The sequence below is a fragment of the Etheostoma spectabile genome, chromosome 23, assembly GCF_008692095.1.
Source record: "Etheostoma spectabile isolate EspeVRDwgs_2016 chromosome 23, UIUC_Espe_1.0, whole genome shotgun sequence".
In the NCBI taxonomy this organism is placed as follows: Eukaryota; Metazoa; Chordata; class Actinopteri; order Perciformes; family Percidae; genus Etheostoma; species Etheostoma spectabile.
Window position 1 is genome coordinate 2,464,410 of NC_045755.1, and position 7,990 is coordinate 2,472,399.

General features: G+C 40.4%; 1 protein-coding gene and 1 long non-coding RNA gene across 6 annotated transcripts in view; one reads left to right on the plus strand and one right to left on the minus strand.

The window, feature by feature from the left end:
* Positions 1-1,847, minus strand: part of LOC116673436 (uncharacterized) — an 18,006-nt gene extending 16,159 nt beyond the window's left edge. Inside the window, exon 1 of the long non-coding RNA XR_004327836.1 lies at positions 1,836-1,847. This is a non-coding gene — a long non-coding RNA (uncharacterized LOC116673436). The remainder of the gene's footprint in view (positions 1-1,835) is intronic.
* Positions 1-7,990, plus strand: part of LOC116673407 (anoctamin-4) — an 88,545-nt gene that overhangs the window by 31,204 nt on the left and 49,351 nt on the right. The gene's annotated exons all lie outside the window — the stretch shown is intronic.

The window sequence follows — 7,990 nt, forward strand, 5'->3', positions numbered from 1 at the left end:
TGAAGGAAAATCATGGAAATTAACAAGGTTGCCCAAACTTTTGCAGACCACTGTAGATAGATAGATACTTACAGTGGTGTGAAAAAGTGTTTGCCCCCTTCCTCATTTCCTGTTCCTTTGCAGGACCAGTAGGGCCGTAAAGGTTTGATGGTTCTACTGTTTGACTGGCGCGCTGCGCGCACAGCAGCATGGTGTAGTCTAAAATGTGGTGTGGTCAGTCTTTAGAGGACATTTTTATAGTAAGCAGTTCTCTCTCTTTTCAATGAGACCAGCGTTGGAGTGCGGTGTGTGCTGAGGAAACGGTCGGTGAGCGTCCAAATACAGAGAGATGAAGAAAACAGTGCAGGGCTGTTGATCCCCATAGTCATTACATGTGGCCAGAGGTGGGTAGAGTAGCCAAAAATTGTACTCAAGTAAAAGTACTGTTACTTCAGAATAATATGACTCAAGTAAAAGTAAAAGTGTCATCCAATAATTACTTGAGTAAGAGTAAAAAAGTGCTTGATGAAAAAACTACTCAAGTAGTGAGTAACTGTTGATAACGTCTGATTTATTTCTTAACAAAGCATCACCAACTGACAAAAATACAAAATACTCATATTTAGGCAAATTATAGCCATCCAATCAATAAAATAAATTAAAATGTATTTATAATTACAAAATAGCTTACTTGAGAGACTTGTCCACTCAATTTGGATGGATACTGCATGTGTAAAACATACGTAGTAACCTAAAGACAAAGATCCACCTCTCCACAGCAGAAACTAAAACCACCGCTACGTCTCCTCTAGTAGATGTTGAGTTGTTTGAACGCTCACATTCCGTTTGTTTTGGTCGACACAGAAGCATCGCATAATGTACGTGCTGTTTTGCACTTTTCTAAAAGGTAACCATGCTTTCACTATGAGGCCGGGGGGGGTCCTCCTGGTCTGCGTTGCCTTGGCACTTTTGATTCTGACGTCTTTGCTTTGCTACGACTGTAAAGCTAACCGGTCCCCTGCTGCATAGCCATATAAAGAGATACCTCTTTATATGTCTTATCGCTGCTGAAGCTATGATCACGTGTACCGCACAACGACGTGTGATTGGTTAAGCACAGTCACCTGGTAGGACCTTCAGCCTAAGACTCTCTCTCTGTTAAAATAAACATTAAAATGAGACGTACGCTGGGGTAAAACAATGAAGCGTAGTAACGAGTAAACACCTCCTGTAGCCTAATGTAGCGGAGTAAGAGTACTTTCTTCTTCACTAATCTACTCAAGTACAGTAAAAGTATGTGATTTAAAACTACTCCTAGAAGTACAATTTTTCAAAAACTACTCAAGTAAATCTAACGGAGTAAATGTAACTCGTTACTACCCACCTCTGTGCTGTCATTCAGAAAACGGTACAATTTGGAGATAATGCAAATAATGCATGCGTAATCAGCCAAGTCTGCATTTTTTCAAATACGCCACACTTTCACTGCATAACTTGCCAATCCACAAAAATGTAACACGGGCTTGCATATTTCATAATCCTTGCATTTTCATTGCAAAAAAAGTCACTTATATCTTAGCAAAAGTGTAAAAGTTGTTGTTTATTTCACACAAGAGCAGCTATTTTCCCCTGTTGCCATGGGAACGTTATGAAGTGACGTAATTACGCAACAAGACAAACTCTCTTTTTCATCAAACAGCAGTTTTTGCATTTCCCGCAATCTCATTGCATAAAATTACATAATATCCTGTATATTCCATCGCATTTTCTAAGAAAACGTGCCACATAATCAAGGATTTTTGGACGTAACAATCACAATAAACTTTTTCTAGATTTTCCACCCCAGAATGTATTACTTTTCTAAACACTGTTCAACATTAGGGCATATTATGGATATCATGAACATGTTGCTTTGTCAAGGTTGTTGATGTGTTTTTATCTTTTTTACTGTTGTGTAATTGTAACTTGTGTGTACTTTTCTTTTTTCCTTTTTTTTTCGGCGAGTACGCTCAGGAATGCAAATGAAGTTCAGTGTTTTATCCTATAAAAAAGTTGTATGGTATCAGATTGGTGTCGTATATATACAGTAACTTCCAGAATTTTTTTTTTCCCACCCCGACATCACACCATATGTTATTTGTTATTATCTGATAATATGGGCACTATTCGTCTTCACCTCAACCATGACACTAATGAAGCTCTCTGAATAGATTCTATAATGTATTGTATGAAATCCATATTCCCATTAATCCATGGCCCTTACACTAACTCATATTTGCAATATGAAAATGACATAATATCTCACACTTTGGCTTCATACTGAAATGAAATGGGCACTGTATTTGTAACAGCACATTTTTTGTTATCAAAGGTGGTTTGCTGCAGGATTTGAACCAATATCAATATTGTTATTATTGCTCTGAACATTTCAGACAGATTTCAACACATTAATAACTTTTTTCTAAAGTTAATTTTTTTTCTTTATAAAATGTAAGTGTAATAGGGTTGAGACTAGGTAACGGGGTTAAGGTGGTGGCGTATACAGGGTTTCTCCCAGAAAAGTTGTTTAGCCGCGGTGTGAAGGGTCTTTTTTGACAAGGGCCCGGTTGGGGCCAGTCCCAGAGCATTGACGTAGAGCCCTGTAGTTTCTGTGATAACAGAATGTGGAAGGAATAGCAAAATTGAAATTTGCAAATCTATAGACAGATTTCATAGGGCCCTACATTAAAGTGCAGTGAGTGATTCTATGCAAAGATTGCTGATATTTGAACTCAATTGCAGAACAAATTGAGTCCCTTCAACCTCCGCCCCCCCAATTCGGGGACAGAAAACTACTGGCCAGGCGCCACGATTACATGCTGCCTCCTCTCCTTCCTCCTCCCCTACCAGAACTTCGCTGCCTGTTGCTGTGGCTAATTATGGTATTGTGGCTTGTGCACTCCTCTGTGATTGTTTTTCCATTTCAACTGCCAGCTTGTTATTAACACCAGATGTTTTTTTCAGCATACAGAAATAGAGGGCTAGGTGATGAGAAGACACTGAATTGGACAAAAAGTGTATATATTAACATCAATTACTATACTTTAAGTCATGCTAAAAGCTAAGTGGAAACTTGAAAAGATGTCTAAGTTTCCACCGAGCTGCCACTGTAACTGTAGTTTTATAAACGTCTTAAATATTTAAAGTTTTTCCCCCAATGGCTTAGGCCTGGTGAAGGGCAACTTAGGCCTGATGGGCCCCCGGGCCCATACACCAGGCTAAACCCTGGTATATGCGTACTGTACATGAAGTGTTCTCTGAATAAGTCTTTGCCGGGCTTTGTCTCATAAGTAGTACATTGCACCAAAGATTTTCACTGATGTGTTATCAACTTAATCTCTGGATTTCACTCATCTACCCTGTCTGACACTGCACTCCTGCAAGATACTACCCTCCAGTGCAGTGAAATGTTTACTACCACTGTGAGAGAAAGAAACAGGACGCTGAGCACTGATTTTTCACTGGTTATACAATTCATCACATTCTATTAGCGGCATCCAAGGGCTCCAATGTTCTCTAAAGCCAACAGCTGATTAAGAGCCGAGACGCTTCCCCAACCTTCTATCTCTGTCCACGCTCAGCAGAAAAATTAAGCTGAGTCACCTTCATGTCACCAATGAAATCAGCACGCATTAGACTTCTAGACAGCCAGCCACCCCTACTGAGTCTTCCCCTCCCAGAGACTGAGAAGTAAGAGATACAGACTATTTAGATAGATATTTAGGCTGTTTTGCTAAGCTTTGAATATTCCCCCCCCAAAGGAGACAGTCTGGTTGACGGATTGACCCAATTAGCTGTGTGTTCCTGTGGAGAGTGTCGTTTTTAAGTTGTTTCAAGGTTAGTCCTTATTAGAGATAAAGATACTGAGCTATCTTTTTGTTTTTTTGTGGTTCTCCAATCTTTGACCTACCCACTGCTTTCCCTCTCACATTATCTGTCTATTCCTTTTCTTCATTTTTTCATTCCACCTTTTTCTACTTTTGTTTTACACTGCAGCCACAACCCGAGAGTCTTTGGGTAGTGTGAATTGTAGTCTCCCTGTGCCAGACCTTGGGATGGCCTGCCCAGTCCACACAGCATTTGTGATGGAAGAAAAACATGCTCTGGTTTATTGACATTTCTTTAACCAATCACAATCGTCTTCGCCGCACAAATATGGCGCCTCTGCAACAGAAACTCAGATTGGACAGATAGTCTAGCTAGATGTCTGGATTTACCCTGCAGAGATCGGAGGACCAGTTAACCATAGTCCTCAAAAGTTTTAGAATGCCAACTCAAAGAAAGTAGAAGGTAACGGACTCCACTGAATGAAAGACATCCTGGAGAATTACTGTTGGTATCAAAGCAATCCCAGAAGTGGAACGTCATGGATGTAATTTGTGTATGGTTATTGGCTTTTATTGCTAAAAATTGACTTTGACCCTATCTAACAAGAGTCAGACTTCTCTTGTCTGAGTTAATTTGTTGCGAAAGTTTTCTAGCTGTGTCTTGTCTTCAATGGAATTATTTTAGTAGGTGCTAGCAGAGGCATTTACCCCTTTTTTGATAAAGTTTTATAATCCATTTTAACAACTAGAAACATTACACATTTATTCATCTTTCAGCTCAATAGAGTTTTTCCTGCCTTCCTCTACCATGAGTAACATAGACAGCCAATCACAATCATTAGATCTTGGTAAAGCATGCTGCATGCTTACTGGCTCACTGACGCTAATAAGATTTAGTCCTTGGGTTACAACAGGTAAGCAGCAGGTACGTAAATCCAGAGATTGAAAACAAGGCAGCAAGTAGAGACAAAGGAGACCTGACACAAAGAACACTACAATGATCTGTCCATGGACAAGGAGGAACTGTAGTTGGTGGCAACCTAAAACCTACCCATGGCCAATGATCTAGATAATAGATACAGTGGTCTGCAAAAGTTTGGGCAACCTTGTTAATTTCCATGATTTTCCTTCATAAATCATTGGTTCTTAGGATAAAAAAATCAATTAAATATATCATATAGGAGACAAACAGTGATATTTGAGAAGTGAAACGAAGTTTATACCATTTACAGGAAGTGTGCAATAATTGTTTAAACAAAATTAGGCATGTGCATAAATTTGGGCACCACAATCAAAAAAAATAACTCAATATTTAGTAGATCCCCCTTTTGCAGAAATAACAGCTTCTAAACACTTCCTATAGCTTCCTATGAGAGTCTGGATTCTGGTTGGAGGTATTTTGGACCATTCCTCTCTACAAAACACCTCTAATTCATTCAGGTTTGATGGTTTCCGAGCATGGACAGCTCTCTTTAAGTCACACCACAGATTTTCAATAATATTCAGGTCTGGGGACTGAGATGGCCATTCCAGAACGTTGTACTTGTTCCTCTGCATGAATGCCTTAGTAGATTTTGAGCACTGTTTAGGGTCATTGTCCGTTGAAAGATCCAGCCTCGCGGCAGCTTCAGCCTTGTCACGATTCCTGGACTTGGTCTCCAGATCTGCTAATATTTGGTGGAATCCATGCGTCCCTCAACTTTAACAAGATTCCCAGTCCCTGCACTGGCCACACAGGCCCACAGCAGGATGGAACCACCACAAATTTTACTGTAGGCAGCAGGTTTTTCTAGGAATGCTGTGTTGTTTTTCCTCCATGCATGACGCCCCTTGTATGTCCAAATAACTCAATTTTAGTTTCATCAGTCCACAGCACCTATTCCAAAAGGAAGCCTGGCCAAATGTGCTTTAGCATACCTCAAGCGGCTTTGTTTGTGATGTGGGCGGAGAAAGGCTTCCGCCGCATCACTCTGCGTACAGCATCTCCTTGTGTAAAGTGCGCGACATAGTTGTACATGCACAATGACTCCATCTGCAGCAAGATCATGTTGTTTTCTTTGGGCTGGCCTGTGGGTTACTTTGACTGTTCTAACCATTCTTCGCTTCTGTTTATCCGTGATTTCCTTGGTCTGCCATTCGAGCCTTAACTTGAACTGTTCGTGGTCTTCCGTTTCCTAATTCATGATGGTGACAATCTTTGTTTCAGTTCTGTGCAGTTCTTTTGAGACTCCCATGTCGCTACTCTTCAGAGAAGAATCACAATTGCCCCACCTTAATACTCTCTCATAATTGGGTTCACCTGTGTATTAGGTCAAGGGTCACTGAGCTTCCCAAACCAATTTTGAGTTCCAATAATTGGTTCTAAATTTAGAAATCAGTAAAATGACAACAGTGGCCAAATTTATGCACATGCCTAATTTTGTTAAACAATTATTGCAACTTCCTGTAAATGGTATAAACTTTGTTTCACTTCACAAATATCACTGTGTTGTCTCCTATATGATATATTTACTGATTTTTTTTATCCTAAGAACCAACGATTTATGAGGAAAATCATGAAATTAACAAGGTTGCCCAAACTTTTGCAGACCACTGTAGATAGATAGATACTTACAGTGGTGTGAAAAAGTGTTTGCCCCTTCCTCATTTCCTTTCCTTGCATGTTTGTCACACTTAAGTGTTTCGGCACATCAACACCATTTTAAACAATAGTCAAGGACAACACAAGTAAACACAAAATGCAATTTGTAAATGAAAGGTTTATTATTAAAGGTGAAAAAAATCCAAACCATCATGGCCCTGTGTGAAAAAGTGATTGCCCCCCTTGTTAAACATACTATAACTGTGGTTGTCCACACCTGAGTTCAATTTCTCTAGCCACACCCAGGCCTGATTATTGCCACACCTGTTCACAATCAAGGCATCACTTAAATAGGAGCTGCTTGACACAGTAAGGTCCACCAGAATTCCTTAAAAGCTACACATCATGCCAAGACCCAAAGAAATTCAGGAACAATTGAGAATAAAGTAATTGAGATCTATCAGTCTGGAAAGGGTTATAAAGCCATTTCCAAAGCTTTGGGAATCCAGCGAACCACAGTGAGAACCATTACCACAAATGGCGAAGACATGGAACAGTGGTGAACCTTCCCAGGAGTGCCGGCCGCCCAAAATTATCCCAAGAGCGCACGACGCCTCATCCAAGAGGTCACAAAAGACCCCACAACAACGTCCAAAAACTGCAGCCTCATGTTAGGTCAGCGTTCATCTCTCACCATCAGGAAAGACTGGGCAAAAATGCCTGCATGGCAGAGTTCCAAGGAGAAAACCACTGCTGAGCAAAAAAGAACATCAAAGCTTGCTCAATTTCTCCACAACACATCTTGATGACCCCAAGACTTTGGGACAACATTCTGTGGACCGATGACAAAAGTGAACTCTTTGGAAGTTGTGTGTCCAAGTATATCTGGCGTAGAAGGAACACTGCATTTCATAAAAAGAACATTATCCAACAGTAAATATGGTGGTGGTAGTGTGATGGTTTGGGGCTGTTTTGCTGCTTCGGACCTGGAAGACTTGATAAAAGGAACTATAAATTCTGCTGTCTACCAGAGATCCTGAAGAGAATGTCCGACCATCTGTTCTTGTACTCAAGCTGAACGAACTTGGGTTCTGCAGTAGACATGATCCTAACACACCAGCAAGTCCACCACCGAATGGCTGAAAAAACAAAATGAAGATTTTGAGTGGCCTACCAAAGTCCTGACCTGTCCTATTGAGATGTTGTGGTAGGCCTTAAAAAGGCCGTTCATGCTCGAAAACCCTCTAATGTAACTGAATTAGGACAATCTGCAAAGATGAGTGGGCCAAAATTCCTCCAGGACGTTGTAAAAGCCTCATTGCACTTTATCGCAAACGCTTGGTTGCAGTTGTTGCTGCTAAGGGTGGCCCAACCATGATTAGGTTTGGGGCATCACTTTTTCACACAGGGCCATGATGGTTTGGATTTTTTTTCACCTTTAATAATAACACCTTCATTTACAAATTGCATTTTGTGTTTACTTGTGTTGTCCTTGACTATTTAATTAGTTTAAGTTGGTTTTATGTTCCGAACACTTAAGTGTGACAAACATGCAAAGATACAG